Source organism: Vicugna pacos, chromosome 31, assembly GCF_048564905.1.
Source record: "Vicugna pacos chromosome 31, VicPac4, whole genome shotgun sequence".
NCBI lineage: Eukaryota > Metazoa > Chordata > Mammalia > Artiodactyla > Camelidae > Vicugna > Vicugna pacos.
Genome location: NC_133017.1, coordinates 7,552,970 through 7,570,368, shown reverse-complemented (window position 1 = coordinate 7,570,368; position 17,399 = coordinate 7,552,970).

Below are 17,399 nucleotides of genomic sequence, written 5' to 3'. Positions count from 1 at the left end.
TCTGGTTTCTCAGTCCGTTTCCTAGTGCCGGTTTGAAGTGCCTGCCGTTTTCACTGTAAAACCGAGTTGGAGCTTGTACCTCCCCATATATTTGTGTGGAGTGGAGTTGGCAACTGAAAAGAAACTTTGTGTTCCCTTCAAGCTAGGTGAAGGACGGCTTTCACACACACTTATCTCTCAGAACTGAGCATGTGGAGAGACGTTCGTTCATCCAGCACAAAGGGAACGGGTTGCAGGAGAAACCCTTACTCTGGTTTCTCAGTCTGTTTCCTAGTGCCGGTTTGAAGTGTCTGCCGTTTTCACTGTAAAACCGAGTTGAAGCTTGTACCTCCCCATATATATGTATGGAGTGGAGTATGCAATTGAAAAGACACTTTGTGTTCCCTTCAAGCTAGGTGAAGGACGGCTTTCACACACACTTATCTCTCAGAACTGAGCATGTGGAGAGACGTTCGTTCATCCAGCACAAAAGGAACGGGTTGCAGGAGAAACCCTTACTCTGGTTTCTCAGTCTGTTTCCTAGTGCCGGTTTGAAGTGCCTGCCGTTTTCACTGTAAAACCGAGTTGGAGCTTGTACCTCCTCATATATATGTATGGAGTGGAGTTTGCACCTGAAAAGAAACTTTGTGTTCCCTTCAAGCAGGTGAAGGACGGCATTCACACACACTTTTCTCTCAGAACTGAGCATGTGAAGAGACGTTTGTTCATCCAGCACAAAGGGAACGGGTTGCAAGAGAAAACCTTACTCTGGTTTCTCAGTCTGTTTCCTAGTGCCGGTTTGAAGTGCCTGCCGTTTTCACTGTAAAACCGAGTTGGAGCTTGTACCTCCCCATATATATTTATGGAGTGGAGTTTGCAACTGAAAAGAAACTTTGTGTTCCCTTCAAGCTAGGTGAAGGACGGCTATCACACACACTTATCTCTCAGAACTGAGCATGTGGAGAGACGTTCGTTCATCCAGCACAAAGGGAACGGGTTGCAGGAGAAACCATTACTCTGGTTTCTCAGTCTGTTTCGTAGTGCCGGTTTGAAGTGTCTGCCGTTTTCACTGTAAAACCGAGTTGGAGCTTGTACCTCCCCACATATATGTATGGAGTGGAGTTTGCAACTGAAAAGAAAATTTGTGTTCCCTTCAAGCTAGGTGAAGGACGGCTTTCACACACACTTATCTCTCAGAACTGAGCATGTGGAGAGACATTCGTTCATCCAGCACAAAGGGAACGGGTTGCAGGAGAAACCCTTCCTCTGGTTTCTCAGTCTGTTTCCTAGTGCCGGTTTGAAGTGCCTGCTGTTTTCACTGTAAAACCGAGTTGGAGCTCGTACCTCCCCATATATATGTATGGAGTGGAGTTTGCAACTGAAAAGAAACTTTGTGTTCTCTTCAAGCTAGGTGAAGGACGGCTTTCACACACACTTATCTCTCAGAACTGAGCATGAGGAAAGACGTTCGTTCATCCAGCACAAAGGGAACGGGTTGCAGGAGAAACCCTTACTCTGGTTTCTCAGTCTGCTTCCTAGTGCCGGTTTGAAGTGCCTGCTGTTTTCACTGTAAAACCGAGTTGGAGCTTGTACCTCCCCATATATATGTAAGGAGTGGAGTTTGCTACTGAAAAGAAACTTTTTGTTCCATTCAAGCTAGGTGAAGGACGGATTTCACACACACATAACTCTCAGAACTGAGCATGTGGAGAGACGTTCGTTCATCCAGCACAAAGGGAACGGTTTGCAGGAGAAACCCTTACTCTGGTTTCTCAGTCTGTTTCCTAGTGCCGGTTTGAAGTGCCTGACGTTTTCACTGTAAAACCGAGTTGGAGCTTGTACCTCCCCATATATATGTATGGAGTGGAGTTTGCAACTGAAAAGAAACATTGTGTTCCCTTCAAGCAGGTGAAGGACGGCATTCACACACACATTTCTCTCAGACGTGTGCATGTGAAGAGACGTTCGTTCATCCAGCACAAATGGAACGGGTTGCAGGAGAAAACCTTTCTCTGGTTTCTCAATCTGTTTCCTATTGCCGGTTTGAAGTGCCTGCATTTTTCACTTTAAAACCGAGTTGGAGCTTGTACCTCCCCATATATATGTATGGAGTGGAGTTTGCAACTGAAAAGAAACTTTGTGTTCCCTTCAAGCTAGGTGAAGGACGGCTTCCACACACACTTATCTCTCAGAACTGAGCATGTGGAGAGACGTTCGTTCATCCAGCACAAAGAGAACGGGTTGCAGGAGAAACCCTTACTCTGGTTTCTCAGTCTGTTTCCTAGTGCCGGTTTGAAGTGCCTGCCGTTTTCACTGTAAAACCGAGTTGGAGCTTGTACCTCCCCATATATATGTATGGAGTGGAGTTTGCAACTGAAAAGAAACTTTGTGTTCCCTTCAAGCTAGGTGAAGTACGGCTTTCACACACACTTATCTCTCAGAACTGAGCATGTGGAGAGACGTTCGTTCATCCAGCACAAAGGGAACGGGTTGCAGGACAAACTCTTACTCTGGTTTCATAGTCTGTTTCCTAGTGCCGGTTTGAAGTGCCTGCTGTTTTCACTGTAAAACCGAGTTGGAGCTCGTACCTCCCCATATATATGTATGGAGTGGAGTTTGCAACTGAAAAGAAACTTTGTGTTCCCTTCAAGCTAGGTGAAGGACGGCTTTCACACACACTTATCTCTCAGAACTGAGCATGAGGAGAGACGTTCGTTCATCCAGCACAAAGGGAACGGGTTGCAGGAGAAACCCTTACTCTGGTTTCTCAGTCTGCTTCCTAGTGCCGGATTGAAGTGCCTGCAGTTTTCACTGTAAAACCGAGTTGGAGCTTGTACCTCCCCATATATATGTATGGAGTGGGGTTGGCAACTGAAAAGAAACTTTGTGTTCCCTTCAAGTTAGGTGAAGTACGGCTTTCACACACACTTATCTCTCAGAAGTGAGCATGTGGAGAGACGTTCGTTCATCCAGCACAAAGGGAACGGGTTGCAGGACAAACTCTTACTCTGGTTTCACAGTCTGTTTCCTAGTGCCGGTTTGAAGTGCCTGCTGTTTTCACTGTAAAACCGAGTTGGAGCTCGTACCTCCCCATATATATGTATGAAGTGAAGTTTGCAACTGAAAAGAAACTTTGTGTTCCTTTCAAGCTAGGTGAAGAATGGCTTTAACACACACTTATCTCTGAACTGAGCATGTGGAGAGACGTTCGTTCATCCAGCACAAAGGGAACGGATTGCAGGAGAAACCCGTACTCTGGTTTCTCAGTCTGTTTCATAGTGCCGGTTTGAAGTGCCTGCCGTTTTCACTGTAAAACCGAGTTGGAGCTTGTACCTCCCCATATATATGTATGGAGTGGAGTTTGCAACTGAAAAGAAACTTTGTGTTCCTTTCAAGCTAGGTGAAGGACGGCTTTCACACAAACTTATCTCTCAGAACTGAGCATGTGGAGAGACGTTCGTTCATCCAGCACAAAGGGAACGGGTTGCAGGAGAAACACTTACTCTGGTTTCTCAGTCTGTTTCCTATTGCCGGTTTGAATTGCCTGCCGTTTTCAGTGTAAAACCGAGTTGGAGCTTGTACCTCCCCATACATATGTATGGAGTGGAGTTTGCAACTGAAAAGAAACTTTGTGTTCCCTTCAAGCTAGGTGAAGGACGGCTTTCACACACACTTATCCCTCAGAACTGAGCATGTGGAGAGACGTTCGTTCATCCAGCACAAAGGGAACGGGTTGCAGGAGAAACCCTGACTCTGGTTTCTCAATCTGTTTCCTAGTGCCTGTTTGAAGTGCCTGCCGTTTTCACTTTAAATCCGAGTTGGAGCTTGTACCTCCCCTTATATATGTATGGAGTGGTGTTTGAAACTGAAAAGAAACTTTGTGTTCCCTTCAAGCTAGGTGAAGGACGGCTTTCACACACACTTATCTCTCAGAACTGAGCATGTGGAGAGACCTTCGTTCGTCCAGCACAAAGGGAACGGGTTGCAGGAGAAACCCTTACTCTGGTTTCTCAGTCTGTTTCCTAGTGCCGGTTTGAAGTGCCTGCCGTTTTCACTGTAAAACCGAGTTGGAGCTTGTACCTCCCCATATATATGTATGGAGTTGAGTTTGCAACTGAAAAGAAATTTTGTGTTCCCTTCAAGCAGGTGAAGGACGGCTTTCACACACACTTATCTCTCAGAACTGAGCATGTGGAGAGACGTTCGTTCATCCAGCACAAAGGGAACGGGTTGCAGGAGAAACCCTTACTCTGGTTTCTCAGTCTGTTTCCTAGTGTCGGTTTGAAGTGCCTGCCATTTTCAATGTAAAACCGAGTTGGAGCTTGTACCTCCCCATATATATGTATGAGTGGAGTTTGCAACTGAAAAGAAACTTTGTGTTCCCTTCAAGCTAGGTGAAGGACGGCTTTCACACACACTTATCTCTCAGAAATTAGCATGTGGAGAGACGTTCGTTCATCCAGCACAAAGGGAACGGGTTGCAAGAGAAACACTGACTCTGGTTTTTCAGTCTGTTTCCTAGTGCCGGTTTGAAGTGCCTGCCGTTTTCACTGTAAAACCGAGTTGGAGCTCGTACCTCCCCATATATATGTATGGAGTGGAGTTTGCAACTGAAAAGAAACTTTGTGTTCCCTTCAAGCTAGGTGAAGGACGGCTTTCACACACACTTATCTCTCAGAACTGAGCATGTGGAGAGACGTTCGTTCATCCAGCACAAAGGGAACGGGTTGCAGGAGAAACTCTTACTCTGGTTTCTCAGTCTGTTTCCTAGTGCCGGTTTGTAGTGTCTGCCGTTTTCACTGTAAAACCGAGTTGAAGCTTGTACCTCCCCATATATATGTATGGAGTGGAGTATGCAATTGAAAAGACACTTTTTGTTCCCTTCAAGCTAGGTGAAGGACGGCTTTCACACACACTTATCTCTCAGAACTGAGCATGTGGAGAGACGTTCGTTCGTCCAGCACAAAGGGAACGGGTTGCAGGAGAAACCCTTACTCTGGTTTCTCAGTCTGTTTCCTAGTGCCGGTTTGAAGTGCCTGCCGTTTTCACTGTAAAACCGAGTTGGAGCTTGTACCTCCCCATATATATGTATGGAGTGGAGTTTGCAACTGAAAAGAAATTTTGTGTTCCCTTCAAGCAGGTGAAGGACGGCTTTCACACACACTTATCTCTCAGAACTGAGCATGTGGAGAGACGTTCGTTCATCCAGCACAAAGGGAACGGGTTGCAGGAGAAACCCTTACTCTGGTTTCTCAGTCTGTTTCCTAGTGCCGGTTTGAAGTGCCTGCCGTTTTCAAAGTAAAACCGAGTTGGAGCTTGTACCTCCCCATATATATGTATGAGTGTTGTTTGCAACTGAAAAGAAACTTTGTGTTCCCTTCAAGCTAGGTGAAGGACGGCTTTCACACACACTTATCTCTCAGAAATTAGCATGTGGAGAGACGTTCGTTCATCCAGCACAAAGGGAACGGTTTGCAAGAGAAACACTGACTCTGGTTTTTCAGTCTGTTTCCTAGTGCCAGTTTGAAGTGCCAGCCGTTTTCACTGTAAAATCATGTTGGAGCTTATACCTCCCCATATATATGTATGGAGTGGTGTTTGCAACTGAAAAGAAACTTTGTGTTCCCTTCAAGCTAGGTGAAGGACGGCTTTCACACACACTTATCTCTCAGAACTGAGCATGTGGAGAGACGTTCGTTCATCCAGCACAAAGGAAACGGGTTGCAGGACAAACCCTTACTCTGGTTTCTCAGTCTGTTTCCTAGTGCCGGTTTGAAGTGCCTGCCGTTTTCACTGTAAAACCGAGTTGGAGCTTGTTCCACCCCATATATATGTATGGAGTGGAGTTTGCAACTGAAAAGAAACTTTGTGTTCCCTTCAAGCTAGGTGAAGGACGGCTTTCACACACACTTATCTCTCAGAACTGAGCATGTGGAGAGACGTTCGTTCATCCAGCACAAAGGGAACGGGTTGCAGGAGAAACCCTTACTCTGGTTTCTCAGTCCGTTTCCTAGTGCCGGTTTGAAGTGCCTGCCGTTTTCACTGTAAAACCGAGTTGGAGCTTGTACCTCCCCATATATTTGTGTGGAGTGGAGTTGGCAACTGAAAAGAAACTTTGTGTTCCCTTCAAGCAGGTGAAGGACGGCTTTCACACACACTTATCTCTCAGAACTGAGCATGCGGAGAGACGTTCGTTCATCCAGCACAAAGGGAACGGTTTGCAGGAGAAACCCTTACTCTGGTTTCTCAGTCTGTTTCCTAGTGCCGGTTTGAAGTGCCTGCCGTTTTCACTGTAAAACCGATTTGGAGCTTGTACCTCCCCATATATATGTATGGAGTGGAGTTTGCAACTGAAAATAAACTTTGTGTTCCCTTCAAGCTAGGTGAAGGAAGGCTTTCACACAAACTAATCTTTCAGAACTGTGCATGTGGAGAGACGTTCGTTCATCCAGCACAAATGGAACGGGTTGTAGGAGAAACCCTGACTCTGGTTTCTCAGTCTGTTTCCTAGTACCGGTATGAAGTGCCTGCCGTTTTCACTGTAAAACCGTGTTGGAGCTTGTACCTCCCCATATATATGTATGGAGTGGAGTTTGCAACTGAAAAGAAACTTTGTGTTTCCTTCAAGCTATGTGAAGGACGGCTTTCACACACACTTATCTCTCAGAACTGAGCATGTGGAGAGACGTTCGTTCATCCAGCACAAAGGGAACGGGTTGCAGGAGAAACCTTTACTCTGGTGTCTCTGTCCGTTTCCTAGTGCCGGTTTGAAGTGCCTGCCGTTTTCACTGTAAAACCGAGTTGGAGCTCGTACCTCCCCATATATATGTATGGATTGGAGTTTGCAACTGAATAGAAACTTTGTGTTCCCTTCAAGCTAGGTGAAGGACGGCTTTCACACACACTTATCTCTCAGAACTGAGCACGTGGAGAGACGTTCGTTCATCCAGCACAAAGGGAACGGGTTGTAGGAGAAACCCTTACTCTGGTTTCTCAGTCTGTTTCCTAGTGCCGGTTTGAAGTGTCTGCCGTTTTCACTGTAAAACCGAGTTGAAGCTTGTACCTCCCCATATATATGTATGGAGTGGAGTATGCAATTGAAAAGACACTTTGTGTTCCCTTCAAGCTAGGTGAAGGACGGCTTTCACACACACTTATCTCTCAGAACTGAGCATGTGGAGAGACGTTCGTTCGTCCAGCACAAAGGGAACGGGTTGCAGGAGAAACCCTTACTCTGGTTTCTCAGTCTGTTTCCTAGTGCCGGTTTGAAGTGCCTGCCGTTTTCACTGTAAAACCGAGTTGGAGCTTGTACCTCCCCATATATATATATGGAGTGGAGTTTGCACCTGAAAAGAAACTTTGTGTTCCCTTCAAGCAGGTGAAGGACGGCATTCACACACACTTTTCTCTCAGAACTGAGCATGTGGAGAGACGTTCGTTCATCCAACACAAAGGGAACGTGTTGCAGGAGAAACCATTACTCTGGTTTCTCAGTCTGTTTCGTAGTGCCGGTTTGAAGTGTCTACCGTTTTCACTGTAAAACCGAGTTGTAGCTTGTACCTCCCCACATATATGTATGGAGTGGAGTTTGCAACTGAAAAGAAAATTTGTGTTCCCTTCAAGCTAGGTGAAGGACGGCTTTCACACACACTTATCTCTCAGAACTGAGCATGTGGAGAGACGTTCGTTCATCCAGCACAAATGGAACGGGTTGCAGGAGAAACCCTTACTCTGGTTTCTCAATCTGTTTCCTAGTGCCGGTTTGAAGTTCCTGCCGTTTTCACTGTAAAACCGAGTTGGAGATTGTACCACCCCATATATATGTATGGAGTGGAGTTTGCAACTGAAAAGAAACTTTGTGTTCCCTTCAAGCTAGGTGAAGGACGGCTTTCACACACACTTATCTCTCAGAACTGAGCATGTGGAGAGACGTTCGTTCATCCAGCACAAAGGGAAAGGGCTGCAGGAGAAAGCCTTACTCTGGTTTCTCAGTCTGTTTCCTAGTGCCGGTTTGAAGTGCCTGCCGTTTTCACTGTAAAACCGAGTTGGAGCTTGTACCTCCCCATATATATGTATGGAGTGGAGTTGGCAACTGAAAAGAAACTTTGTATTCCCTTCAAGCTAGGTGAAGGACGGCTTTCACTCCCATTTATCTCTCAGAACTGAGCATGTGGAGAGACGTTCGTTCATCCAGCACAAAGGGAACGGGTTGCAGGAGAAACACTTACTCTGGTTTCTCAGTCTGTTTCCTAGTGCCAGTTTGAAGTGCCTGCCTTTTTCACTGTAAAACCGATTTGGAGCTTGTACCTCCCCATATATATGTATGGAGTGGAGTTTGCAACTGAAAAGAAACTTTGTGTTCCCTTCAAGCTAGGTGAAGGACGGCTTTCACACACACTTATCTCTCAGAACTGAGCATGTGGAGAGACGTTCGTTCATCCAGCACAAAGGAAACGGGTTGCAGGACAAACCCTTACTCTGGTTTCTCAGTCTGTTTCCTAGTGCCGGTTTGAAGTGCCTGCCGTTTTCACTGTAAAACCGAGTTGGAGCTTGTTCCACCCCATATATATGTATGGAGTGGAGTTTGCAACTGAAAAGAAACTTTGTGTTCCCTTCAAGCTAGGTGAAGGACGGCTTTCACACACACTTATCTCTCAGAACTGAGCATGTGGAGAGACGTTCGTTCATCCAGCAGAAAGGGAACAGGTTGCAGGAGAAACCCTTACTCTGGTTTCTCAGTCTGTTTCCTAGTGCCGGTTTGAAGTGCCTGCCGTTTTCACTGTAAAACCGAGTTGGAGCTTGTTCCACCCCATATATATGTATGGATTGGAGTTTGCAACTGAAAAGAAACTTTGTGTTCCCTTCAAGCTAGGTGAAGGACGGCTTTCACACACACTTATCTCTCAGAACTGAGCATGTGGAGAGACGTTCGTCCATCCAGCACAAAGGGAACGGGTTGCAGGAGAAACACTTACTCTGGTTTCTCAGTCTGTTTCCTAGTGCCGGTTTAAAGTGCCTGCCGTTTTCAGTTTAAAACCGAGTTGGAGCTTGTACCTCCCCATATATATGTATGGAGTGGATTTTGCAACTGAAAAGGAACTTTGTGTTTCCTTCAAGCTAGGTGAAGGACGGCTTTCACACACACTTATCTCTCAGAACTGAGCATGTGGAGAGACGTTCGTTCATCCAGCACAAAGGGAACGGGTTGCAGGAGAAACCCTTACTCTGGTTTCTCAGTCTGTTTCCTAGTGCCGGTTTGAAGTGCCTGCCGTTTTCACTGTAAAACCGAGTTGGAGCTTGTACCTCCCAATATATATGTATGGAGTGGAGTTTGCAACTGAAAAGAAACTTTGTGTTCCCTTCAAGCTAGGTGAAGGACGGCTTTCACACACACTTATCTCTCGGAACTGAGCATGTGGATAGACGTTCGTTCATCCAGCACAAAGGGAACGGGTTGCAGGAGAATCCCTTACTCTGGTTTCTCAGTCTATTTCCTAGTGCCGGTTTGAAGTGCCTACCGGTTTCACTGTAAATCCGAGTTGGAGATTGTAGCTCCCCATATATATGTATGGAGTGGAATTTGCAACTGAAAAGAAACTTTGTGTTCCCTTCAAGCTAGGTGAAGGACGGCTTTCACACACACTTATCTCTCAGAACTGAGCTTGTGGAGAGACGTTCGTTCATCCAGCACAAAGGGAACGGGTTGCAGGAGAAACCCTTACTCTGGTTTCTCAGTCTATTTCCTAGTGCCGGTTTGAAGTGCCTGCCGTTTTCACTGTAAAACCGAGTTGGAGCTTGTACCTCCCCATATATATGTATGGAGAGGAGTTTGCAACTGAAAAGAAACTTGTGTTCCCTTCAAGCTAGGTGAAGTACGGCTTTCACACACAATTATTTCTCAGAACTGAGAATGTGGAGAGACGTTCGTTCATCCAGCACAAAGGGAACGGGTTGCAGGAGAAACCCTTACTCTGGTTTCTCAGTCTGTTTCTAGTGCCGGTTTGAAGTGCCTGCCGTTCTCACTGTAAAACCGAGTTGGAGCTTGTACCTCCCCATATATATGTATGGAGTGGAGTTTACAACTGAAAAGAAACTTTGTGTTCCCTTCAAGCTAGGTGAAGGACGGCTTTCACACACACTTATCTCTCAGAACTGAGCATGTGGAGAGACGTTCGTTCATCCAGCACAAAGGGAATGGGTTGCAGGAGAAACCCTTACTCTGTTTTCTCAGTTTGTTTCCTAGTGCCGGTTTGAAGTGCCTGCCGTTTTCACTGTAAAACCGTGTTGGAGCTTGTACCTTCCCATATATATGTATGGAGTGGAGTTTGCAACTGAAAAGAAACTTTGTGTTCCCTTCAAGCTAGGTGAAGGACGGCTTTCACACACACTTATCTCTCAGAACTGAGCATGTGGATAGACGTTCGTTCATCCAGCACAAAGGGAACGGGTTGCAGGAGAAACCCTTACTCTGGTTTCTCAGTCTTTTTCCTAGTGCCGGTTTGAAGTGCCTGCCGTTTTCACTGTAAAACCGAGTTGGAGCTTGTACCTCCCCATATATATGTATGGAGTGGAGTTTGCAACTGAAAAGAAACTTTGTGTTCCCTTCAAGCTAGGTGAAGGACGGCTTTCACACACACTTATCTCTCAGAACTGAGCATGTGGAGAGACGTTCGTTCATCCAGCCCAAAGGGAACGGGTTGCAGGAGAAAGCCTTACTCTGGTTTCTCAGTCTGTTTCCTAGTGCCGGTTTGAAGTGCCTGCCGTTTTCACTGTAAAACCGAGTTGGAGCTTATACCTCCCAATATATATGTATGAAGTGGAGTTTGTAACTGAAAAGAAACTTTGTGTTCCCTTCAAGCTAGGTGAAGGACGGCTTTCACACACACTTATCTCTCGGAACTGAGCATGTAGATAGACGTTCGTTCATCCAGCACAAAGGGAACGGGTTGCAGGAGAATCCCTTACTATGGTTTCTCAGTCTATTTCCTAGTGCAGGTTTGAAGTGCCTACCGGTTTCACTGTAAGTCCGAGTTGGAGATTGTAGCTCCCCATATATATGTATGGAGTGGAATTTGCAACTGAAAAGAAACTTTGTGTTCCCTTCAAGCTAGGTGAAGGACGGCTTTCACACACACTTATCTCTCAGAACTGAGCATGTGGAGAGACGTTCGTTCATCCAGCACAAAGGGAACGGGTTGCAGGGGAAACCCTTACTCTGGTTTCTCAGTCTGTTTCCTAGTGCCGGTTTGAAGTGCCTGCCGTTTTCACTGTAAAACCGAGTTGGAGCTTGTTTCAACCCATATATATGTATGGAGTGCATTTGGCTACTGAAAAGAAACTTTGTGTTCCCTTCAAGCTAGGTGAAGGACGGCTTTCACACACACTTATCTCTCAGACCTGAGCATGTGGAGAGACATTCGTTCATCCAGGACAAAGGGAACGGGTTGCAGGTGAAACCCTTACTCTGCTTTCTCAGTCTATTTCCTAGTGCCGGTTTGAAGTGCCTGCCGTTTTCACTATAAAACCGAGTTGGAGTTTGTACCTCCCCATATATTTGTATGGAGTGGAGTTTGCAACTGAAAAGAAAATTTGTGTTCCCTTCAAGCTAGGTGAAGGACGGCTTTCACACCCATTTAACTCTCAGATCTTAGCATGTGGAGAGACGTTCATTCATCCAGCACAAAGGGAACGGGTTGCAGGAGAAACCCTTACTCTGTTTTCTCAGTCTGTTTCCTAGTGCCGGTTTGAAGTGCCTTCCGTTCTCACTGTAAAACCGAGTTAGAGCTTGTACCTCCCCATATATATGTATGGAGTGGAGTTTGCAACTGAAAAGAAACTTTGTGTTCCCTTCAAGCTAGGTGAAGGGCGGCTTTCACACACACTTATCTCTCAGAACTGAGCATGTGGAGAGACGTTCGTTCATCCAGCACAAAGGGAACGGGTTGCAGGAGAAACCCTTACTCTGGTTTCTCAGTCTGTTTCCTAGTGCCGGTTTGAAGTGCCTGCCGTTTTCACTGTAAAACAGAGTTGGAGCTTGTACCTCCCCATATATATGTATGAAGTGGAGTTCTTAACTGAAAAGAAACTATGTGTTCCCTTCAAGCTAGGTGAAGGACGGCTTTCACACACACTTATCTCTCGGAACTGAGCATGTGGATAGACGTTCGTTCATCCAGCACAAAGGGAACGGGTTGCAGGAGAAACCCTTACTCTGGTTTCTCAGTCTGTTTCCTAGTGCCGGTTTGAAGTGCCTGCCGGTTTCACTGTAAATCCGAGTTGGAGATTGTAGCTCCCCATATATATGTATGGAGTGGAGTTTGCAACTGAAAAGAAACTTTGTGTTCCCTTCTAGCTAGGTGAAGGACGGCTTTCAAACACACTTATCTCTCAGAACTGAGCTTGTGGAGAGACGTTCGTTCATCCAGCCCAAAGGGAACGGGTTGCAGGAGAAACCCTTACTCTGGTTTCTCAGTCTGTTTCCTAGTGCCGGTTTGAATTGCCTGCCGTTTTCACTGTAAAACCGAGTTGGAGCTTGTACCTCCCCATATATATGTATGAAGTGGAGTTTGTAACTGAAAAGAAACTTTGTGTTCCCTTCAAGCTAGGTGAAGGACGGCTTTCACACACACTTATCTCTCGGAACTGAGCATGTGGATAGACGTTCGTTCATCCAGCACAAAGGGAAAGGGTTGCAGGAGAATCCCTTACTCTGGTTTCTCAGTCTATTTCCTAGTGCCGGTTTGAAGTGCCTACCGGTTTCACTGTAAATCCGAGTTGGAGATTGTAGCTCCCCATATATATGTATGGAGTGGAATTTGCAACTGAAAAGAAACTTTGTGTTCCCTTCAAGCTAGGTGAAGGACGGCTTTCACACACACTTATCTCTCAGAACTGAGCTTGTGGAGAGACGTTCGTTCATCCAGCACAAAGGGAACGGGTTGCAGGGGAAACACTTACTCTGGTTTCTCAGTCTGTTTCCTAGTGCCGGTTTGAAGTGCCTGCCATTTTCACTGTAAAACCGGGTTGGAGCATGTACCTCCCCATATATATGTATGGAGTGGAGTTTGCAACTGAAAAGAAACTTTGTGTTCCCTTCAAGCTAGGTGAAGGACGGCTTTCACACACACTTATCTCTCAGTACTGAGCATGTGGAGAGACGTTCGTTCATCCAGCACAAAGGGAACGGGTTGCAGGAGAAACCCTTACTCTGGTTTCTCAGTCTGTTTCCTAGTGCCGGTTTGAAGTGCCTGCCGTTTTCACTGTAAAACCGAGTTGGAGCTTCTTTCAACCCATATATATGTATGGAGTGGAGTTGGCTACTGAAAAGAAACTTTGTGTTCCCTTCAAGCTAGGTGAAGGACGGCTTTCACACACACTTATCTCTCAGAACTGAGCATGTGGAGAGACGTTCGTTCATCCAGGACAAAGGGAACGGGTTGCAGGTGAAACCCTTACTCTGGTTTCTCAGTCTATTTCCTATTGCCTGTTTGAAGTGCCTGCCGTTTTCACTATAAAACCGAGTTGGAGTTTGTACCTCCCCATATATTTGTATGGAGTGGAGTTTGCAACTGAAAAGAAACTTTGTGTTCCCTTCAAGCTAGGTGAAGGACGGCTTTCACACCCATTTAACTCTCTGATCTTAGCATGTGGAGAGACGTTCATTCATCCAGCACAAAGGGAACGGGTTGCAGGAGAAACCCTTACTCTGGTTTCTCAGTCTGTTTCCTAGTGCCGGTTTGAAGTGCCTGACGTTTTCACTGTAAAACCGAGTTGGAGCTTGTTCCACCCCATATATATTTATGGAGTGGAGTTTGCAACTGAAAAGAAACGTTGTGTTCCCTTCAAAATAGGTGAAGGACGGTTTCACACACACTTATCTCTCAGAACTGAGCATGTGGAGAGACGTTCGTTCATCCAGCCCAAAGGGAACGGGTTGCAGGAGAAACCCTTACTCTGGTTTCTCAGTCTGTTTCCTAGTGCCGGTTTGAAGTGCCTGCCGTTTTCACTGTAAAACCGAGTTGGAGCTTGTACCTCCCCATATATATGTATGAAGTGGAGTTTTTAACTGAAAAGAAACTATGTGTTCCCTTCAAGCTAGGTGAAGGACGGCTTTCACACACACTTATCTCTCGGAACTGAGCATGTGGATAGACGTTCGTTCATCCAGCACAAAGGGAACGGGTTGCAGGAGAAACCCTTACACTGGTTTCTCAGTCTGTTTCCTAGTGCCGGTTTGAAGTGCCTGCCGGTTTCACTGTAAATACGAGTTGGAGATTGTACCTCCCCATATATATGTATGGAGTGGAGTTTGCAACTGAAAAGAAACTTTGTGTTCCCTTCAAGCTAGGTGAAGGACGGCTTTCACACACACTTATCTCTCAGAACTGAGCTTGTGGAGAGACGTTCGTTCATCCAGCACAAAGGGAACGGGTTGCAGGAGAAACCCTTACTCTGGTTTCTCAGTCTGTTTCCTAGTGCCGGTTTGAAGTGCCTGCCGTTTTCACTGTAAAACCGAGTTGGAGCTTGTACCTACCCATATATTTGTATGGAGTGAAGTTTGCAACTGAAAAGAAACTTTGTGTTCCCTTCTAGCTAGGTGAAGGACGGCTTTCACACACACTTATCTCTCAGAACTGAGCTTGTGGAGAGACGTTCGTTCATCCAGCACAAAGGGAACGGGTTGCAGGAGAATCCCTTACTCTGGTTTCTCAGTCTATTTCCTAGTGCCGGTTTGAAGTGCCTACCGGTTTCACTGTAAATCCGAGTTGGAGATTGTAGCTCCCCATATATATGTATGGAGTGGAATTTGCAACTGAAAAGAAACTTTGTGTTCCCTTCAAGCTAGGTGAAGGACGGCTTTCACACACACTTATCTCTCAGAACTTAGCTTGTGGAGAGACGTTCGTTCATCCAGCACAAAGGGAACGGGTTGCAGGGGAAACCCTTACTCTGGTTTCTCAGTCTGTTTCCTAGTGCCGGTTTGAAGTGCCTGCCGTTTTCACTGTAAAACCGGGTTGGAGCTTGTACCTCCCCATATATATGTATGGAGTGGAGTTTGCAACTGAAAAGAAACTTTGTGTTCCCTTCAAGCTAGGTGAAGGACGGCTTTCACACACACTTATCTCTCAGAACTGAGCATGTGGAGAGACGTTCGTTCATCCAGCACAAAGGGAACGGGTTGCAGGAGAAACCCTTACTCTGGTTTCTCAGTCTGTTTCCTAGTGCCGGTTTGAAGTGCCTGCCGTTTTCACTGTAAAATCGAGTTGGAGCTTCTTTCAACCCATATATATGTATGGAGTGGAGTTGGCTACTGAAAAGAAACTTGTGTTCCCTTCAAGCTGGGTGAAGGACGGCTTTCACACACACTTATCTCTCAGAACTGAGCATGTGGAGAGACGTTCGTTCATCCAGGACAAAGGGAACGGGTTGCAGGTGAAACCCTTACTCTGGTTTCTCAGTCTATTTCCTAGTGCCTGTTTGAAGTGCCTGCCGTTTTCACTATAAAACCGAGTTGGAGTTTGTACCTCCCCATATATTTGTATGGAGTGGAGTTTGCAACTGAAAAGAAACTTTGTGTTCCCTTCAAGCTAGGTGAAGGACGGCTTTCACACCCATTTAACTCTCAGATCTTAGCATGTGGAGAGACGTTCATTCATCCAGCACAAAGGGAACGGGTTGCAGGAGAAACCCTTACTCTGGTTTCTCAGTCTGTTTCCTAGTGCCGGTTTGAAGTGCCTGCCGTTTTCACTGTAAAACCGAGTTGGAGCTTGTTCCACCCCATATATATGTATGGAGTGGAGTTTGCAACTGAAGAGAAACTTTGTGTTCCCTTCAAAATAGGTGAAGGACGGCTTTCACACACACTTATCTCTCAGAACTGAGCATGTGGAGAGACGTTCGTTCTTCCAGCCCAAAGGGAACGGGTTGCAGGAGAAACCCTTACTCTGGTTTCTCAGTCTGTTTCCTAGTGCCGTTTTGAAGTGCCTGCCGTTTTCACTGTAAAACCGAGTTGGAGCTTGTACCTCCCCATATATATGTATGAAGTGGAGTTTTTAACTGAAAAGAAACTATGTGTTCCCAACAAGCTAGGTGAAGGACGGCTTTCACACACACTTATCTCTCGGAACTGAGCATGTGGATAGACGTTCGTTCATCCAGCACAAAGGGAACGGGTTGCAGGAGAAACCCTTACTCTGGTTTCTCAGTCTGTTTCCTAGTGCCGGTTTGAAGTGCCTGCCGGTTTCACTGTAAATACGAGTTGGAGATTGTACCTCCCCATATATATGTATGGGGTGGAGTTTGCAACTGAAAAGAAACTTTGTGTTCCCTTCAAGCTAGGTGAAGGACGGCTTTCACACACACTTATCTCTCAGAACTGAGCTTGTGGAGAGACGTTCGTTCATCCAGCACAAAGGGAACGGGTTGCAGGAGAAACCCTTACTCTGGTTTCTCAGTCTGTTTCCTAGTGCCGGTTTGAAGTGCCTGCCGTTTTCATTGTAAAACCTAGTTGGAGCTTGTACCTCCCCAAATATATGTATGGAGTGGAGTTTGCAACTGAAAAGAAACTTTGTGTTCCCTTCAAGCTAGGTGAAGGACGGCTTTCACACACACTTATCTCTCAGAACTGAGCATGTGGAGAGACGTTCGTTCATCCAGCACAAAGGGAACGGGTTGCAGGAGAAACCCTTACTCTGGTTTCTCAGTCTGTTTCCTAGTGCCGGTTTGAAGTGCCTGCCGTTTTCACTGTAAAACCGAGTTGGAGCTTGTTTCAACCCATATATATGTATGGAGTGGAGTTGGCTACTGAAAAGAAACTTTGTGTTCCCTTCAAGCTAGGTGAAGGACGGCTTTCACACACACTTATCTCTCAGAACTGAGCATGTGGAGAGACGTTCGTTCATCCAGGACAAAGGGAACGGGTTGCAGGTGAAACACTTACTCTGGTTTCTCAGTCTATTTCCTAGTGTCGGTTTGAAGTGCCTGCCGTTTTCACTATAAAACCGAGTTGGAGCTTGTACCTCCCCATATATTTGTATGGAGTGGAGTTTGCAACTGAAAAGAAACTTTGTGTTCCCTTCAAGCTAGGTGAAGGACGGCTTTCACACCCATTTAACTCTCAGAACTTAGCATGTGGAGAGACGTTCATTCATCCAGCACAAAGGGAACGGGTTGCAGGAGAAACCCTTACTCTGGTTTCTCAGTCTGTTTCCTAGTGCCGGTTTGAAGTGCCTGCCTTTTTCACTGTAAAACCGAGTTGGAGCTTTTACCTCCCCATATATATGTAAGGAGTGGTGTTTGCAACTGAAAAGGAACTTTGTGTTCCCTTCAAGCTAGGTGAAGGACGGCTTTCACACACACTTATCTCTCAGAACTGAGCATGTGGAGAGACGTTCATTTATCAAGCACAAAGGGAACGGGTT